The 21,601-nt window shown below is 37.7% G+C and overlaps 1 pseudogene; it reads right to left on the bottom strand.

Moving 5' to 3' along the window:
* LOC126078212 (60S ribosomal protein L6-like) overlaps positions 1 to 16,370 on the bottom strand; it is a 160,876-nt pseudogene extending 144,506 nt beyond the window's left edge.
* Positions 16,371 to 21,601: the final 5,231 nt, after the last annotated feature.

The following is a 21,601-nucleotide window of genomic DNA, read 5'->3' as shown; positions in this document are numbered from 1 at the left end:
CTGAAATGGTTGAAAGTCAACCAATTCTTTATGGCATAGTGACTGTGTACTTCTTCCATCTGTCTTTGATGCTTCTTATGTCATTTAATATTTTCCCCGTAGAATCCTTCAATATTGCAACTTGAGGCTTGAATTTTTCCTTCAGTTCTTTCAGCTTGAGAAATGCTGAGTGTGTTTTTCCATTTTGGTTTTCTAACTCCAGGTCCTTGCACATGTCATTATAACATTTACTTTGTCTTCTCGAGCTGCCCTTTGAAATTTCTGTTCAGCTCTTTTACTTCATCATTTCTTTCATTTGCTTTAGCTACTCGACATTCAAAAGCATGTTTCAGAGCCTCTTCTGACATCCATGCTGGTGTTTTCTTTCTTTACTGTCTTTTTAATGACCTTTTGTTTTCTTCATGTATGATGTCCTTGATGTCATTCCACAAGTCCTCTGGTCTTCAGTCATTAGTGTTCAATGCATCAAAAATATTCTTGAGATGGTCTCTAAATTCAGTTGGGATATACTCAAGGTCATATTTTGGCTCTCATAGGCTTTGTCTAATTTTCATTAGCTTCATCTTGAACTTGCATATGAGCAATTAATGGTATGTTCCACAGCCAACCCCAGCATTGTTCTGACTAATGATATTGAACTTTTGCAACATCTCTTTCCACAGATGTGGAATTTGATTTGATTCCTGTGCATTCCATCTGGTGAGGTCCAAGTGTATAGTCACTGTTTTTGTTGTTTAAGAAAGATATTTGCAATAAAGAAGTAGTTGGCCTTGCAAAATTCTATCATGGGATTTCTGGCATTGTTTCCGTCACCAGTATTTATTTTCCAACTACTAATTCTTCTTCTTTTTCCTAACTTTCTGATTCCAATCACCAGTAATTATCAATGCATCCTGATTGCATGTTGGCTCAATTTCAGACTGCAGAGGTAGGTAATAATCTTCAATTTCTTCATCTTTGGCCTTAGTGGCTGGTGTGTAAATGTGAATAGTTGCATTAACTGGTATTCCTTGTAGGCATATGGATAGTATCCTATCACTGACAGTGTAGTACTTCAGGATAGATCTTGAAATGTTCTTTTTGATGAGGAATGCAGTGCCGTTCCTCTTCAAGTTGTCATTCCCAGCATAGTAGGCCATACGATTGTCTGATTCAAAATGACAAATACTAGTAGTCCATTTCAGCTCAGTAACGCCTCAACTAGGCCAATAAGCAACATCATGATAAACAGAGAAACAATTGAGGTTGTCAAAGATTTCATTTTACTTGGATCCATAATCAACACCCATGGAAGCTGCAGTCAAGAAATCAAAAGACACATTGCATTGGGCAAATGGGCTGCAAAAGATCTCTTTAAAGTGTTGAAAATCAAGGATGTCACCTTGAGGACTAAGGCACACCCGACTCAAGCCATAGTGTTTTCAATCGCTTCATATGCATGAGAAAGCTGGGCAATGAATAAGGAAGACCGAAGAAGAACTGATGTCTTTGGATTGTGGTATTGAAGAAGAATATTGACTACACCATGGACTGCCAAGAGAACAAACAAATCTGTCTTGGAAGAAGTACAACCAGGATGCTTCTTAGAAGCAAGGATGGCAAGACTACATCTCACAAAGTTTGGACATGTTATCAGGAGGGATGAGTCCCTGGAGAAGGACATCATGCTTGGTAAAGTAGACGGTCGGCAAAAAAGAGGAAGACCCTCAACAAGAAGAATTGACACAGTGGCCGCAACAATGGGTTCAAGCATAGCCATAATTGTGAGGATTGCGCAGGACTGGGTAGTGTTTCGTTTTGTTTTGTGTAGGGTCACTATGAGTTGGAACCTACTCAATGGTACCTAACAATAACAACAACAATCTTTCAGTTTTTCCACACTTTACCCTGAATCTTCCCTACTCTGTAATCTTGCTCACACCTCTTTCCTACTGAAAAGTCCTTCTTTCTGCTTCCAGAATACCTGGTTATTGCCCTCTCTTCATAGCCCGGTTTAGTTCTATATTTTTCAAGCACCTCCTGATCACTTCAAGCCACATTTATTTCCAGAATTGGTTTCTGGAAATAAATCTTTTACATCTACAGAATTGGTTTCTTCTAGGACTAAGTTGATACTTTGTACATCACGTTCTATATAATCAGTTATCTTTCATTATGCTGGGTTTCCCCAAATATACTGAAACTCTTGAAGTCAAGAGCTTTTTCTTATACTTGGTATTCCTTGTATTTTCCGGTCTAGAACCCTTGCATTTTCTAGTCTAATTCCTGGGGTACATTTAATAAAGCTAAATGAACTCTTTACTTGATTTTTACTTCCTCAATCTCTGTGTTCTCTGGATTTTCATTTTCTCAATCCCAGTAATCCATTCTGTAACGATGATTACCTCAGCATTCTACATTCAGGTTGTTACATTGTTTATACAAAAACCCCACCCAGTGCCGTTGAGTTGATATAGGTGCCGTCAAATTGGTTTTTGACTAGCGACAAAATGTGACAGGGTAGAACTGCCTTATAGGGTTTCTAGGCTATAATCTTTACAGGAGTAGGTTGCCAGGTTTTTTCTCCTACAGAGCTTCTGGATGGATTCAAACCATCAACCTTTCAATTATCAGCCCAGTGCTTAACCCCTGTGCCACCAAGGCTCCTTCGCATTCATTTATGGAGACATAAAATAAAGTTGGTTGTGTGTCCTAAGTACACATTTATGCTTCCACAGGTAGTCCCCATTATGGTAGGTTAAAGAATAAAATCAAATTGTAGTAATTGCTATCTTGCATTGGTATGTGGGCCCAACAATAATGGCAACCCAAAAGATGACATACTAGCAAACCGAGACACAGGAGAACTTGCGTGGGACATTGAAACAAGAAAAACGAAACCATGGCTCAAGAGTTCCCACAGTTTAGGTTTGCTATTTCCTAAACAGGTACGCCAAGTTCTGCCTATACATCCACACAGAAAATGCCCTCCACTGGCACGTCCATTTCTTTAAGCAGCTTGTTTAAGACATTCTGAAAAGTGCAGTTGTGCAAAAAGAATGCAAAAAGGTAGATTCGGTGTAAAAGAATAAAGCAAACGGAGATGTCAGTCATGGCAGTGACACAGATGAGCTTCCATGCCCTTGTGTCACATCAGGAAGGAGACTCCCTTCTCCACTCTTTAAGGCGGTACAGCCATTTGAGAATACCCAAGATCAAATCAAGGCTGTGAAAGACTCAGGCAGTGTCATCACGTTGCTGGCGGCCAGAAGCCAGCTCTGTCATCACTTGGTTTTGTGCCACTGAGGGCAGAAAATCTGATTGTTCAGCAATATATAATCAGCTTAAACCAAATCTGGAAGATGTTACCCAAAGTCTAGATGATATCCAGTCCCTAGAACTCTGGGCAAAGAAAGTGAAGGATTTGCTTTAAGATAAAAACTATATCTGTGGTAACAAACTTGAAATATTGGAATAAGATTCAAGTCGAAATAAGTGCAATATTAAGGCTTTCAGAAACTGCAATTATAACCCAAGCAATCCAGGAAGGTCCTGCGGAGCAATGACAGAATCCAGGATCTAATTTCTAGAACCAAAACCTTCTCCGTTATCAATGTTCAGATATCACTTATGATGTTATTCCTCAGGGAAGGCACCCTCCCATGAGAAGCAGAATTACATTTATTAGAAACCCAGATGATAGAAGTCTTATGAACCAAGTCATGATTAAACTACCTCTGTGATCTTGCCATTGTCATTCTGTCTCCATTAATTTTTTTTTTTAATTTGGAAAATAAAAAAGTTCTACAAATAGTTTCATACAAATATTGTTTTTTTCTTATTTCCTTCCAACTTTTTCCCCACCACTCCTGCTGGTGTGCTATCATAGAGGAAGGGGGAGGTGGGTTATAATATTATGTAGGGTTGGAGAAAGATACTGAGACACTTTTAACAATAACCAAAACAAAGATAATATGGCAAGAGGTTACTCCCCAAAGTGTAGAAGCCTAGTTTCCTCTGAGATAATGCCCCTCTAACCTCTTCCAATCCATGCCTCTGGCCCCTTCTTTCTCTTCCCTTAGGGGCTGAAGTATAGCCCCTCCTATAATGACTACTGTGGGCAGTACAATTGGAGTAATATGAAATGGAACATGAGGGACTTCAGAGGAACAGTACAGGGCCCAAGCCAGAGCCATTTAGAAAGGCCAGTGGAAGCAATGGCACAGACTGAGTTTTAAAAGACGAGTAAATTTAGCCAACATTTATGGATGTTTACTATTCACCATATATCATTTTAAATGCTTTATACATATTATTTTATTTAATCCTCGTGATAAACCATCACTATTTCCATTTTGCAGATGAAAAAACTGGGTCAAAGTAGGATTAAGTAGTTTATCCAACACATCACATGGAATAAGTGGTCAAGCTGAACCTACGAGTTCTGACCCCAGAAACAACACTCCTTTCCATTGTGCTGTCCTGTGTAGGTGTGGAATTATGCAGCAAAGAGGAGGAAGAAGGTAGTTTAAGACAAAGAGAGGCACAGGAATAAAGGCAAAAGTCATGAAAGAGGATTTATGTTGAGACATAAAAAACTGGAAATTATATACAGGAAATATTAAGAAGTTGGCTATAACAAAGTCCAGAAATGTTATGATTAGCCAATTTACAAATAGTTTGATACACTTTTAATATTAAATAATGTGCCTTTCCTGGTATCTCCTGTTATTCAATGACCTTTCCCTTGTCTGCCAGGCCATGAGGCATCCGTTGTCTTGGGAGAGGGCTGATAAATCAGAAGTAGAAAATACCTTGAGTTTTAAAAGGGATTTTGAATTACAAGAAAACCTGAGCTTATTGTGTTCCAAAACACTAAGCACTGAAGTACTTGTGGCCTAAGGTTTACACCTCAAAGAAAAGACTTGGAATAATTCTTAAAGAATAAGAGAAGGCTTTACCCCAAAATACAAAGAAATCTATAGGCTGAGGGAGGAGGAAAGAGGGAGGTATGGATGATAGAATCCTTGGATAGGGTTGGGATGTCTGAGAGAAAACAGACCTGTGCCACAAACTCTAGACAAAGCCCAGGGAGCAAGAAAGATCCAGAGCTCCCCATTACCAGGCACTGTAAGGGGTAGTAGCATGGACATGGCTTCAAAGAACATCTAGACAGAAAGACCTTAGCTGAAGCAAGTTTTCAAAACTCCCAGAGTAGAAGCAGGTAAAGGTTTACCATCAACCAGATAAGAGCACAGCTCTCCTGAGAGAGACAGCTGACCTGGAAAGAGTGGCCTTAAGTGTGCAATAAATAGCAGTAACATGCATGTGCTTATGAACAGAGGTTTCATGGCATCACCTAAGTTTCAATGGGTGACATAATCAAAGTCACAACAGGTGACAGTGTGGATGGATGCTGAAGACCAGATTCCTTTTGTCCCACCACAGCCCTACCTATCTCTTGCCCATATAGTTCTAACATTTAGTAATCCTTTCTCAGGAGCCCTGGTGGTGCAGTGGCTATGGCTATGCAGTGGCTATGGCTGCCATTCAAAAGGTCAGCTGTTCGAGTCCACCAGCTGCTCCTTGGAAACCCTATGGGGCAGTTCTACTCTGTCCTATAGGGTCACTATGAGTCGGGATCGACTTGACGCCAGTAAGTTTGGTTTGGATTTTAATTCTTTCTTAAGGATTGAGCTTGGGGATGAGAGACTGTATTTGATAGAGATTTAATTTTCACCACATGATAAAAGGAAACTCAAAAGAGAAAATAAGTTTAATTAAAGAAAAGTAAAATGAAAAATCTTTATAAACCTCAATTTGTGACCTGCCATTCCTACCTACTACACACCCAAGTTTGGTTGGTTGGTTGATTGATTTATATATGTGCTGTATAAGCAAATTGAAGGAATGCACTTTGTAAATAATCAACTGGGGGAGAAAAGGTGAAGCTAAAATAGAGAGGAAGCAGTTAATAATACTGGCATAGGGAGCATAACTAACACCTAGCTGATGAGCAAGTATCTCTTATAAACGAGTTATATAACAATTTATTTATAGGTACTGACATTTACTTTTTCAACTAATATTCAAAACAAATGTGCTTGTTTCTTTGCCTCCTTTTCTACCTGTGCAAAAACAGTGAAAACACACTTTTTTCCCCCTTTTTGGACTACTCATCCTATGCATAAATTTGCTTCAAACAATTATTCCACCACTTGCTTTAAATGGTCCTGTCCTGTGCTTAATGTGATTCAGGTATTCAGTACTTCATTCCTAACTCATCACTAGCAAGTCAGGGGCAGGCATTTCACTTTTGACATTTCTCTAAAGTCTTTTCTGTGCCTCACCCACTACTGTAAACCATTTTTGATGCTAGAATTCAATTTTACAACACATTTCTCTGACATTCTCAATTGTGTTTACTTCATGTAAGTTTTTCCAACTTGACAATGGTAACCAGGTAATTTAATTTGGTTCTAAGTTGCAAAAACAGTACCATGTTTGCCAAATTTTGGTACCAGCTTAATTAAAATCATTATTTCCAGTAACTACTTTGTGCAACTTTAAATTTTCTTATCCTTGTACATGCAAATATATACCAAAATATGATAGAACTTTCCAGTCACCTTAAAAACTTTTATGTAATTCTCAACTTTGCACATAAAACTCAATTTTTAATGTATCTATATACTTTCATAAGTATTTGAATATATATTTTCCTTTTCTGTGGTAAATGTTCTACATCTTGTTCTATCATGGCCTAGTTATGAAGGTCTCTAAGCTATTTAAGTTAGATCCAATTCTCTCATTTCCAAAGTATAAATATTAAGGACAATTATTTATGTAATACCTACATGGAGTCCATGGGTGGTACAAATGTTTAACCTGCTCAGCTGCTAACCAAAGGTTGGAAGCTCAAGTCTACCTAGAGGCACCTAGGAGGAAAGGTTTGGCAACCTACTTCAAAAAATCAGCCACCGAAAACCCTATAAAGCACATTGTACTCTAATACATATGAAGTTGCCATAAGTTGGAATCAACTTGATGGCAACTGGTTTTAATATTTACGTGACACTTTCTGCGAACTGGGCTCTGTTCTAAGGACTTTACAAATATTAACTTGTTTAATCCTCATATTGGCTCAATGTGTTACGTACTTTCAATAGCATCATTTTAGAGATGAATAAACTAAGGCACAGAGAGGTTTAGTAACTTTCCTAAGGTTGCACATCTAGCAAATCATGAACCAAGATTTGAACCAAGCATTTTAGCTCCAGAGCCCATGATCTTGACCATTACATGATGCTGCCACCAATTAAAAATGCTTAGACTTCTGTTTGCATCTGTATCAAGCTACACAGTCGTGGTTTTTACTCTTAAGATATTGATAACTTAATACAAGCACTTATAATCAAATGAACAATGGTACCTGCTTCAACTGAACGACAACTGATGATATATATAAATTAGTACATTGACAGTTCATTAAACAATTATCATAATATTGATACTTATTGTTATGTGTGAGATTCTTGTAACTAAATAAAGTCACTCTAAATCAGATGGATTCTGGCTGAAAGCAGAGAATACCAGAAAGACGTTTACTTTTGTTTTATTGACTACACAAAGGCATTTGACTCTGTGGATCATAACAAATTATGGACAACATTCTGAAGGATGGGAGTTCCAGAATACTGAATCATGCTCATGGAAAACCTGTACACAGACCAAAAGACAGTCATTTGAAAAGAACAATGAGATACTGAGTGGTTTAAAATCAGGAATGGTATGAGTCAGGGTTGTACCCTTTCACCAAAATTCTTCAATCTGTATGCTAAACAAATAATCCAAGAAGCTGAAGAAGAAAGAAGCATCAGGATTGGAGGAAGACGCATTAACAAATACAATAACTATTTTAGAAAGAAGACTAAGAGAATTCAATAATTTTCTCAGAGATGACAGACAAAGAGCAGACACAGATAGTAACTGAATAACTAGAAGAATAGTTTAAAATCAGGAAAAGTGTGTGTTAGGGTTGTATCCTTTCACCATATTTATTCAATCTGTAGGCTGAGAAAATTAACCAAGAAGCTGGACTGTATGAAGAAAAACACAGTATCAGGATTGCAAGAAGACTCATAAACAGCCTGCAATATGCAGATGACTCAACCTCACTTGCTGAAAGTAAAGAGGACTTGAAACACTTACTGATGAAGATCAAAGATTATAGCCTTCGATATGGATTACACCTCAACATAAAGAAAACAAAAACCCTCACAACTGGACCAGTAAGCAACACCATGATAAACGGAGAAAGATTGAAGTTGTCAAGGAATTCATTTTACTTGGATCCACAATCAACACCCATTGAAGCAGGAGTCAAGAAATTAAACAACATATTGCATCGGGCAAATCTGCTGCTAAAGACCCTTTAAGGTGTTAAAAAAGCAAAGATGTTACCTTGAAGACTAAGGTGCACCTTACCCAAGCCATAATATTTTCAATTGCCTCATAGGCATGCGAAAGCTGGACAATGAATAAGACTGAAGAAGAATTGATGAGTTTGAATTATGGTGTTGGTGAAGAATACTGAATACACCATGGACTGCCAGAAGAAAGAACAGATCTGTCTTGGAAGAAGTACAGCCAGGATGTTCCTTAGAAGCAGTGATGGTGAGATTTGGTCACACATACTTTGGACATATTATCAGGAAGGACCAGTCCCTGGAGAAGGACATCGTGCTTGGTAGAGGGTCAGCAAAAAAGAGGAAGACCTCAATAAGGTGAATTGACACAGTGGCTGCAACAATGAGCTCAAGCTTAACAATGATTGTGAGGATGGTGCAGGACTTGACAGTATTTCCTTCTGTTGTACAGAGGGGTCCCTAGGAGTCAGAACCAACTCGAAGGCACCTAACAATAACAACAACAAACCACTAGCCATTTGTTTAACTAGCCTACAGGAAACCTACTACTGGTCACATCACCCCACTGGTACATGCCACGAGATTCTCAAATGGGAACCAGTCTGAACAAAACTGAAACATACGGGTTTATCTCTAACAATTTCTTCATCTTTCAATCCTCCTCCCCTTCATGGGCACGTCAGGCATGCACAAAGAATTTTCTTAAGATCATTCTGCTCTGAGTAAAATTTGCTGCTTATGGTAATAATTTACATTTGCAGAGCAACTAACCATTTTTTAATCCAGGTTTCTGACTTCCAAGCTGAAACTCTTCTAACTTCCAATTGACATGCTAAAAAGTGGAGGATAACAAGTAGGAAAGAATTCCAGGAACTTTATATCTCAATGTTGAGTATCTTGTACAATCTAGGTTAAGAATTGTCCTACATATTTTATTTCATTATTTCATTGTAGAGGCTTGAATAATAATTGTGATGGCTAACGATTTGTGAGGGCTTGTATGTGTCAGGCTCTGTTCTGAAAACTTGACAATTTTTAATTCTCACAACAACCCTTGGAGGTAGACTCTATCACAATCTCATGTTTGTGATGAGAAAATTTAGGCTGAGAAGTTAAGTAATTTTCCCAAATTGACATACCTATTTAGGGCTGAACCTGCATTATATACTGGAGAGAGTTCTGATTATCTATTGCTTCATAACAAATTTCCACTAAACTTATTAACTAAAAGCAACCATTTTATTTTACTTACAGTTTGAAGGGTCAGGATTTCAGGGAGGACTTAGCTGGGAGGTTCATTCCTGGTTCATGTGACATCAATTGGAACAGCAGAGACTGGAGAATCAATTTCAAGATGGCATCTTCATTCACATTTCTGGTGCATTGGAGCTTCTTGTCCCCCCACCCCCACCCCTTCTCCACATTGTATTTCATCATTCAATGCCTCTCCATGTGGCTTGGCATTCTCACAGCACAAAGGGCTTAAGATAGTTTCACTTCTTCCATAGCGGCTGACATTTTTTTGGCTTTAACAAAAAGAAATTTATTTTTTCACAGTTTAGGGAATTAGAAGTCCAAGTTCAGGCTGTTGGCTCTACGGGAAGACTTTCTCTGTCTGTTGGCTATGGAGGATAGTTTTTGACTCTTCTGAGCTTCTTTCCTGCTCCTGGGCAATCTTCATATGGCACGGCACCTCTTTCCCTCCATCTCTGCTTGCTTCTCTACACATGGAGCTGACTTTTAAGAGCAAATATTCCAAGAGGGAAGAAGCAGAAACTGGCACTCCTTTTAGAAGTAGGTCCAGCACTACCTCTGTCATGTTCTCTTGTTCAAAGTAGTCAATGGCAAACCCAGATTCAAGAGTAGAGAAAATAGACCCTTCTTCTCAATGGGAAAAATATCACAGTATTTGAAGCCATATTTAATCAAATAAGCATTTGCAGTCAGGTGGTGCCTGGGGCTGGAATCATTTGAAGACTCAGTTGGGCTGGACATCTGAATTGGCTCCCTCTAGGACTGAACGTCGATTTGGCAGTCAGCAGCGAGCTCAGCTGATGTTGTTGACCAGAATGCCTATCCTGGACACAATCTCACCATGGATATTCTCACAGTATGATGGCTGGGTTCTTAAGGAAAATATCATAATAGCTATTATTCCAAGAGGCCCAGATAAAACCTTCAAGGCTCTGCTTCAATCTATTGGTCAAGAAATTCATTAACAACCATCTAGATTTACAGGGAGAGTAATTAGACTCCACCTCTTGAGATGAGGTAGAGAATTTCCCAATCTTTATCATGCAAGACCTTCTCACTGTAAGTGGTTATTGAGCACTCGTTATGCTTTGTCTCTGTATTTCACTTTTTCAGAAGGTATTACTTTTCTTTCTAGTTGTACATTTCATACAATGAACCACTAACCAGTTGCTATGGAGTTGACTCTGACTCATGGTGACCACACGTGTGTCAGAGTAGAACTGTGCTCCATAGAGTGATTCTTCAGAAGTAAGTTGCCAGGCCTTTTTTCCTAGGCACTTCTGGTTCAAACCACAAACCTTTCACTTAGCAGTTAACTGCCCCATGCAGGGACTCACAAAAAACAGACCAAAAAAAAAAAAAAAACCCTTACCATGGAGTGGATTCCAACTCATAGAGACTCTGTAGGACAGAATAGAAAGGCCCTTAGGGTTGCCAAGGCTGTAATCTTTATAGAAACAGACTGCCACATCTTTCACCCATGAAGTGGCTGGTGGATTCCGATCTCCAACCTTTTGGTTAGCAGCTGAACACTTAACCACCGTGCCACCGGGGCTGCATATTTTATTGTACCTAAGAATACGTGGTGTCTCAAACTAATGGATCATTAACACAGATAGACTGAGTCATACAAAATGTCTAATATTGAACCAGTTTTGACATATAAAAATTGCAATTTCATATGAATTAACTTAATACTTTAGGTGTCCATCAGTGTTATGTAGTAAAAAGGAGACTATAAATATTTAGCCAATTATCAGAGGGAGAAGGCTTTATTATCTTAACTTTTATAGAAAGAAAAAAGACATTTTTAAGCTAAGGCAGGATTACCTGTTCAACAATTCTTCTTGTTACTTAAACCTCTTAGTCCAGATTCCTGAGCCCCTGAACTCCTACTTCAAATTGATTCTCTGAGTTTCTGAGTCCAACACCTATTTGGTGAGGCCTTGTACAGGCCTGCATCTCAACCTTATCCCTATGGAAGGGTAGCAGGTCAATTCTCTACGTCCACGGCAATGAAAATGTTTGCCTTCCTGCCAAATTCGTCTTTGCGTGTGTGTGTGTGTGGCTTTCTTCACGTGTAGCTCCGCACATGAAGAACCTGTCTTAGGATCTACTTCTAACTAGAAAGCTTTTCAATAATAGATCTGCTGTGAAGCTCCCCACAGCTCTCACAAAGAGGGAAGATAGCCAAACCTCAAATCTCAGAGTTGACTACTTGCCGAGTTGGTATATTTTAGGAAAGGATTATTATGTGTCAATAACCCTCATAGATCGTGAGCTATATGTTATGAAGCACTCAGCAAATGTAAATTAGTAACAGCAAAGTTATTATGATTATAATTAAAATCCTTTGTTCTTCTATTAATTATAAAAAAATACAGTATTAGTTAAAATGTTGTCTATTCCTTACACTCAGAAATTTTCAAGACTCAGGGTTAGGTAATTTAAAACTACTACAGTGTCTTTTGTCCAAGAGCAGAAGTCTCTAAGAGAACAAAATCTTGTGCCTTGTTCAATGAGGTTCTGAAGTTAAGGTTGGGAGTTTGGGGATTTTCCTTGTGTTTGAAATACAACATTCTGATAACACTTTTGACTGCAGAAAACCAGGGGAGACAAAGCGTTAAGTGGAAATTGGAGCAAAAGTGATAGTCTCCATCAGCAGTGTCCTGCAGTGGATTACAAGAGGGTGCGAAGTCATGATATCAAGATAAAAGGCAAAGGCTGCTGACTAACACTCAGCTCTGTCTTTAAGGAAGTCTGGGCTCGGCTTGGTGTTTGGGCTGAGATGCAAAACAATTTCTCTATTTTCCCAAATAGTTCACCCCTCCCTAATTATAGCTCTCAGACGAATGTTTTGTTACCATCAAAAAAAGCAGGCAAAGCAGGAAGGAAATAATCAGGCATTTTCACTTAGAACATTGAATTTTAATACCGTTTTTCCTTTTGCTAACAGACCTTCCAATTTTACTTCTCATATGTTTTAAGTATGATCAATTTTACCTTTCAAGATATTATTCCTCATCCATAAAATTACACAAAAATTGCCATAAACAAGCTGGCTGAAAAGGAACAATCGTTGTACATTGAAAAAAAATAACCTTCATGTTTATAGAAATAATAAAGCCCATGCAGTACTTCTTTTAAAGATCTTGCTCCAAACAAACTGAATTATTCATGCGTAGAATTGTAGCACAGCAGAACACCTGTTTTCAATCATGCATAATGTAAAATCACTCATTACCTCAGAAGAGCCTCTACATCTCCAGCAATCAAATGGCATTGAAACAGCAAAACAGGTGCCTGGCAGGTGGATCCAAACAGATGTTTTGGGCTTGCATGCCTTTTCTTGTACAGGTGTGATGATCTTGTTTTCAACTGCATAATTGCTATTTAAATAGGTAATATTCAATTCTTATGTACTTTAATATTTATTTTTGCTTCTTCAATTCCTCTCCCCCTTTGCCACTGCCTGGGCTCAAGGTGGATTTGAAAGCTTTCTGGATCCTAGAAGGTGGAGTGAGGCCAGTTGAAGGTGCAATTCCACTGTCTTAGACTTTCATGTACTTCATGTAAAAGTACAGTTCCTGGGTGAGTAGATGGAGTTTCAGTAGCACGGCTAACTACTGAACAGGAAAGAAAAAGTTACTTTCTCTTGTTAGATATCATTCAAAAGTCATATTTAACGATGTCTGCTGTGCATTCCATGCATCTGAAATGAAGTCAACGCAAATCTATGAGTGTAAATCAGACGGAGAACATCTTTTTTCAGCTGCCGATAACACAATTTATTGAACTTCCACAAAGAGAGCTGTGTGTCACTTCCTTACAAGTTATCAAAATGCATTTGCTTAAGTGTGTTTTAGTAAAACATCTTTAATACTCTGCTGGAAATAGAGTTTTCACTTTGGACTAAATTTATCCAATATAAACTTATTCAACTGGAATAAGTAATGCAACTTTCAACAGGAGGTATTACAGGTACCTTGTTTCCCTGTATATTTGCATAGCTCTTCCTTTTTTTAATAATCAAGAAATTTAGTATCAGTGAAAGGTTATACATTACAAGCTGTGAAGACAGGAAACTTTATTTTTGAGAACAGGCGCAGCATGAATTTCTATGGAGTCCCATCAACGCTGTTTTTCTCTGCAAGTCTTCGTGCCTCTTTCAGCCGTGGGCTTATGGTGATTTAGGCTGCCAGAACAGAATCAAAAGTCCACTTTGCTGGCATAGTTGGAGGTTTAGAAATCCATACATCTCAGAAACTAAAGTTACGTTCATGCCTGGCAAGTGAAGACACGAATTAAAGCAATGCCACAGTATATCTTTCACATGCTACGTTACATCACATATTTTGGGTAACCTATGAAAAATGCCCTGTTATGTCTACGAAAACAGAACAATGTTTTTTGCCATCCAAATATTGTATGTATCTCATTCAAAATATCCAGATGTTGCTAAGTATATACATTTGTGGCATCATTCGTGACTATCTACCATGAATGATGCCACAGTCAGCTGGGAGATGACTATCTTTTCTTTCCCTTTTACAAGACAGTTTGGTTCTATGTACACAGGACCATTATTCTAGTTAGCCATGTAATGTTCTTTCAAATGAAAACATCCTAAAATGAATGAAGAAATAATTACACTATAGTTATTTTACTATCTAAGGTATTAGCATTATTTTATTGATACAAAGGATTTTTAGTCATAAAGTCAACCCACAGGACTTTGCTTTTCACCTAAGTATTACTGATAATTTGTCATAGAAATGATCGTAACTTTCTCTTGAGGTTCATCTATATTACCAGTGAAATGGAGAATAAAATATCTGTTTCAGTGTACATTAAGTACATATATCACAGTCATCCAAATCTATTCTACTTATTTATTAGTTATTGATACTTCATTATTATTATTATACATTATATAAAATAAAATATATTTTAACTATCGATTGTGCATGAATTAAGAACTGAGTCCATGTTATAATAATAACCATAATAAATTACTACCACTCTATTGCCACCATTTATCGAGCACCCCTCATGAGCCAAACATTGGAAATCATCAAAAATGAAACAGAATGCTCAAAGATAGATATCCTAGCATTAGTGAACTGAAATGGACTTGTATTAGCTATTTTGAATTGGACAATCATGTGGTCTACTATGCCAGGAATGACAAATTAAAAAAAGAATGGCATTGCATTCATTGTCAAAAAGAAAATTGCAAGATCTATCCTGAAGTACAACGCTGTCAGTGATAGGATAATATCCATGCGCCTACAGGGAAGATGAATTAATATGACTATTATTCATGTTTAAGCACCAATCACTAATGCCAAAGAAGAAGAAACTGAAGATTTTTACCAACTTCTGCATTCTGAAATTGATCAAACATGTAATCAAGATGCTTTGATAATTACCGGTGATTGGAATGCAAAAGTTGAAAAAAGAAGGATCTGTAACTGGAAAATATGGCCTTTGTGATAGTAACAACACTAGATGTCATGTGATAGAATTTTGTAAGTCCCGTGACCTATTCATTGAACATACCTTTTTCAACAACATAAACAGCAACTATACATGTGGACCTCACCAAAAGGAATACACGAGAATTAAATTGACTACATCTGTGGAAAGAGATGATGGAGAAGCTCAATATCATTAGTCAGAATAAGGCTAGGGGCCAACTGCAGAACAGACCATCAATTGCACATGTGCAAGTTCAAGTTGAAGCTGAAGGAAATTATTAAGAAGTCCACAAGAGCCAAAGTATGGCCTTTAGTATATCTCACCTGAATTTAGAGACCATCTCAAGAATAGATTTGATGTGGGTTACAGCTCAAGATGGTGGCTTAGTCACACACACCTTGCCATCTCCCTGCAGCAAAAAAAAAACAAGAAACAAAGTGAAACAGATACAGGTGACAATCTGGGCACCTAGAACAGCAAACAGAAGCATGAAGAATTAGAACACTAAAGGGAACAAGAAACTGAATGTAAACAATGAACAAGGAGATTTATGAACTGTAGGTACCCTACTATCTGACTCAGAACAGTGTGGCCACTGGAGGCAAAGCAAGCAGCATTCCTGGGTGAGAAGTACAAAAAGGCAACTCCATGTAAGCTCCAATAGTGGAAACAGACACTGTTTAGACAAACCCAGAGCAAAGCAACGTGGGCAGAACATGAACTAGATCTAAGAAGGGAAAGTGCAAAAAGGCGAGTGAGAACCCTAGGGATACAGGCAAAAATAGAGCAGGAAGGGAACCAGAAAATAGGGACAGAACTACTCACCAGTGGCAGTCTCTGATCATTTGGGCAAGTGGTGCTAGTGAGTGGAGGATCCTTGGATTGGTAGCTGGAGATCCCCATCCAACCAGATTCTGGGTAGCCCCCACTCCTCTCATTTGGTTGGGGCTGGGTCCTGGCTGCCAGCTGTGCTGTGGGGAGGGCCCCAACACCCACACCAAAGACTGGGGGAACACACCCCTCTGCCCTCCCAGTGACCAGTGATGAGCTCACCTCCACCCCGACACGGTGATCCACGGCACATGCACTTCCAAGCCAGCAGGCCTGTGACCAGGTTCTTGAGTCTGCTCTAATCATCCCTGCACAGCCATGGCCACTGGTAACCTGAGGCTTATACTTTCCCATCGGAAAACCTGCAACTAGAGGCTCATGACAATATTCACCCATTCCCATTCAGCCACACCTGCCAGCAATCTGCAGCGCAAGCTCACATGTTGTCAGACCTGCAACCAGAGTCTTATGCCCACTCCTCCAACCACCCCTGTGCCGTCTAGCCTACCCAATGACCTGTGGTGTGAGATCTCTTGACACCCACCTGGTGATGAGTGACCACTGCACCCTCACCCTGATCACCTGGCATCTGGCACTGCACACACATAGCACCCAACCCAGTGATCAGTAAGAGCACACTTCCTGCATCAACCGCAGGTGACTGGCCTGACAGACACATCACTTTACCAGCACTACCAGTCACAACCTGATAGGTACTAGTTACACCTCTGCCAAACGACAAACAGGAGATCCCAGTGCCCTCCTCTAATGTCCACCCAGCTGCAATAGCACACATCCCAAACCCAAACAATTCTGGCAGGCCATCGTCACTTGCACTGAAGCCTACTGAGACCTTATCACCTACTAAGAAGCCAATTCGTGCATGCACTGCAGTCTTACCCCATCCATTTGGGTAGCACTCCCTTGCAGCAGATATGGAAACATTCTGCACTGACCTCCAGAGAATGCACTAACTGCTAGCATTAAACTTAATGCCTCGAAGATAGCAGATAACAAATCATATGAACAGAAAGAATAAGATGGCTCAAAAAAGTGAGCAAAATAAAGGGGAAAAAGTCTTCTTGAGGAAGAAATAGTAATATAACTACCTGACAAAGAATTCAAAAGATTTATATATAAGATCCTCAAAGAGATCAAGGAAAATACAAAACCCTAGAAGAATTCAGGAAAACAATATGAGAACAAAATGACAGAATAAACAGACAATTAAAAAACATACAAAAACAACAACTAGAAATCCAGAAGATTAACAATAAAATATCAGAAATTTATAACTCAACAGAAGTAGAATTGAATCAATGGAAGGAAGAATCTGTGAAATAAAGGGCAAATCCCTTGATCCTAATTTGAGAAACAACCAGAAAAACAATGAAGAAAACCTAAGAATTATGTAAGACACTATCAAAAGGAATAATTTATGCATAATTGGAATTCCAGAACACGGGGATTAAAAAAAAAAATGCAGTGAGAATTGTTGAAGGTTTGTTGGTAGAAAACTCCCCTAATATCATGAAAGACAAGAAAATTTCCGTACAAGAAGCTCAATGAACTCCATACAGGATAGACCCCAAAAGAAAGTTACCAATGCATATCATAAACAAATTTTCCATAACCAAAGATAAGGAAAGAAATCTGAGAACAGCTCATGAAAAATGAAATATCACCTACAAATGGGCAGCAACAATACTAAGCTCTGATTTCTCAGCAGAACTCATGCAGGCAAGAAAGCAATGGGATGACATATATAAAACCCTGAAAGAAAAGAATTGATAACCAAGAATCGTAAATCCAGCAAAACTGTCTTTCAAACATGGTATATGGTGGCAAAATTAAGACATTCCCAGATAAACAGAAATTAAGGGAATTTGTAAAAATCAGACCAATCTTACAAGAAATAATAAAGAGAGCCCTTCAGACAGAGAATGAATAACATCAGTCAACAATCTGAGATGAAGACACATGATAGCATCAACCAGGTACCAATTCAGATAAAGAATTCTCAAAAGCAAAATAAAACTGAAAACAGGGAAACAGAGATGTCAATCTGTAAATGATGACAACTTAAAAACAAAAAGGGGGAAATAAATTTTGTAATTATAGAACTTTCATATAGAGAGGAAGTTGAGCCAATATCAAGATATTACAGACTATTTTAAACTTCGGAAGAGAAAGTTAAATTTCAGAGTAACCACAAAGAAAATTAATAAATCTACTCACCAAATAAAGAAGAAAATAAAAAAAAGACTCAGAAAATGTAAAATCAACAATGAAGGACATGAAGAGAAAATCTATAAACAGAAAGAGCATAGAAAATTAAGTGAAACAAAGAAACTGTAAACAGCACAATAAAAACCATAACAAAATGGCAGCAATAAATTCATACTTATAGATAATCACACTGAATATAAGTGGTTTAAATGAACCATCAAGGAACAGAGAGTGGCAGAATGTATTGAAAAAACAAGTCCCCATCAGTATGTTGCCTACAAGACACACACCTTCGATACAAGCATAAATAGGTTAAAAATCAAAGGATGGAAGAAATTATATTATGCAAAAAGTAACCAAAAGAGAGCAGGAGTGACAATAATAATCTCTGACAAAATAGACTTTGAGTCAAAATCCAGTATTAAAGACAAGGAAGGGCATTATATAGTGAGTAAAGGATTAAATTAACAAGAGGGCATTGTTGTTGCTGTTGTTAGGTGTTTTTGAGTTAATTCCAATTCATAGGAAACCTATGTACAACAGAATGAAACACTGCCTGGATCCATGCCATGCTCAAAATTGTTGCTATATTTGAGCCCATCATTGCAGCCACTGTGTCAATCCATCTTGTTGAGGATCTTCCTACTTTTTGCTGACCCTTTTTTTTTTTTCTACTTTACTGAGCATAATGTCCTTCTCCGAGGAATGGTCCCTCCTGATAAAATGTCCAAAGTATGTGAGACAAAGTTTTGTCATTCTCACTTCTAAGGAGCATTCTAGATGTACTTATTCCAAGACAGATTTATTCATTCTTCTGGCAAACCATGATATAGTCAATATTCTTTGCCAGCACAGTAATTCAAAGGCATCAAGCATTCATCGGTCTCCCTTACTCGTTGTCCAGCTTTTGCAAGCATATGAGGCAATTGAAAATACCATAGATTGGATCAGGCATACTCTAGTCCTCAAGGTGACATCTTTGCTTTTCAATACTTTAAAGAGGTCTTTTGCAGAAGGTTTACCCAATGCCATACATCATTTGATTTCTTGACTGCTGCTTCCAGATTGTGGATCTAAGTAAAATGAAATCCTTGATAACTTCAGTATTTGTTCTGTTTATTGTGATGTTGCTTATTGATCCAGTTGTAAGGATTTTTGTTTTATGCTGAGGTGAAATCCATACTGAAGGCTGTGGTCTTTGATATTCATCAGTAAGTGCTTCAAGTCCTCTTCTCTTTCAGCAGGCAAGGTTGTGTCATCAGCATATTTGCAGGTTGTTAATGAATCTTCCTCCAATCCTGATGTCATGTTCTTTTTCATATAGACTAGCTTTTTGGATTATTTGCTCAGCATACAGATTGAATCATTATGATGAAAGGATGCAACCCTGATGCACAACTTTCTTGAGTTTAAACCACACAGTATCCTGTAATTCTGTTTGAATTAATGACTGCTTCTTTGTCTATGTCCAGGTTCCACTTGAGCACAATTAAATATTCTGGAATTCCCATTCTTCGTAATGTTACCCATAATTTGTTACAATCCACACAGTTAAATGTCCTTGCACAGTCAATAAAACACAAATGAATATCTTTCTGGTATTCTCTGCTTTCAGCCAAGGTACATCTGACGTCAGCAATGATATCCCTCATTCCACATCCTATTCTGAATCCTGGTTGAATTTCTGGCAGTTCTCTGTTGATTTACTGTTACCACCATTTTTGAATTATCTTCAGCAAAATAAGAGGACATAACCATAATATTTAGGCACCCAATGACACAGTTCCAAAATACATGAAAAAATGTTAACAGAATTGAAAAGAAAAATAGGCAGTTCTACAATAATAGTAGGAGACTTTACCACACCACTTTCATTGATGGACAGAACAATTAGAAAGACACTCAACAAAGATACAGAAGATCTAAATAACTCAGTGTATTAACTTGATCTCATAGACTTATACAGAACATACCATGTAACAGCAGCACAGTACACATCTTCTCCAATGCACATGGATCATTCTTCAGAATAGACCATATATTAGGCAACAAAACAAGCTTTAATAAATTAAAAAATATTGAAATATTACAAAGCATCTTCTCTGGTCATAATGCTATAAAACTAGAAGTCAATAACAGAAAGAACATAGAAAAATAAAATACATGGAAAGTGAATAACACATTAGTTAAAAACTATTAGCTGATAGAAAAAATTTTAAATGAAAGTAAAAAATTCTTAGAATCAAATGGGAATGAAAGCACAACATAACCAAAACCTTTGTGCCACAGCCAAAGCAGTAATCAGAGGAGAATTTATAGCAATAAATGCACATATCAAAAAAGGAAAAAGAACTTAAATCAATAACTTAATCCTACAGTTCCAGCAAATAGAAAAGGAGCAGCAAAAGAAGTCCACAGTCACCAGAAAAAAGGAAATAATAAAGATCAGAGCAGAAATAAATATAATAGAAAAGAGAAAAACAATAGAAAGAAATAACAAGACTAGAAGTTGATTCTTTGAAAGGATCTATAAACTTGACAAGACACTGGCCAAATTGACAAAAGAAAAAAATGAGAAGACACAAATAACAAAAATAAGAAATGAGATGGGTAAAGTTACAACAGAATCAACTGAGATAAAAAGGATCACAACAGCATATTAGGAAAAACTCTACTCCAACAAATGTGAAAACCTAGGAGAAATGGACAAAGTTCTAGAAACAGACCACCTACTTATATTAAAACAGAGGTAGAAAATCTGAACAGACCCATAACAAAAGAAGAAATTGAAGATGTCACAAAAAAAAAAAAAAGACTCCCAGCCAAAAAAAAAAAAAGCCCCAGCTCAGAAGACTTCACTGGGAAATTCTACCAAATATTCAGAGAAGAGTTGACACCAATTCTACTCAAATGATTCCATGACATAGAAAGGAAGGAATATCCCCTAATTCATTCTTTAAAGCCAGAATAACCTTGACACCAAATCCAGGCAAAGACAACACTAAAAAAGGAAACCACAGTCAAATATCCCTAATGGATATAGACTCAAAAATTCTCAACAAAATTCTAGCCAACATAACTCAACAGCATATCAAAAAAATAATACTACACATTCAAGTGGTATTTATACCAAGGATACAAGGACAGTACAACATTAGAAACTCAATCAACGTATTTCACCATATAAATAAAAAAAAAGAAAAGAATTACATGATCATCTCAATTCATGCAGAAAAGGCAATTGATAAAACCTAACACCCTTTCCTGAGAAAACTCTAGCAAGAGACGAATAGAAGTAAAATTCCTCAACACGATTAAGGGCATATATGCAAAGCTAACAGACAACATTATTCTCAATGGAGAAAGATTGAGAATATTCCTCTTGAGAAAGTGTACCA

This window comes from Elephas maximus, chromosome 6 (assembly GCF_024166365.1).
Source record: "Elephas maximus indicus isolate mEleMax1 chromosome 6, mEleMax1 primary haplotype, whole genome shotgun sequence".
Taxonomy (NCBI): Eukaryota; Metazoa; Chordata; class Mammalia; order Proboscidea; family Elephantidae; genus Elephas; species Elephas maximus.
Note: the sequence above shows the minus strand (reverse complement) of the source record. Positions and strands in the feature narration are given on the sequence as shown.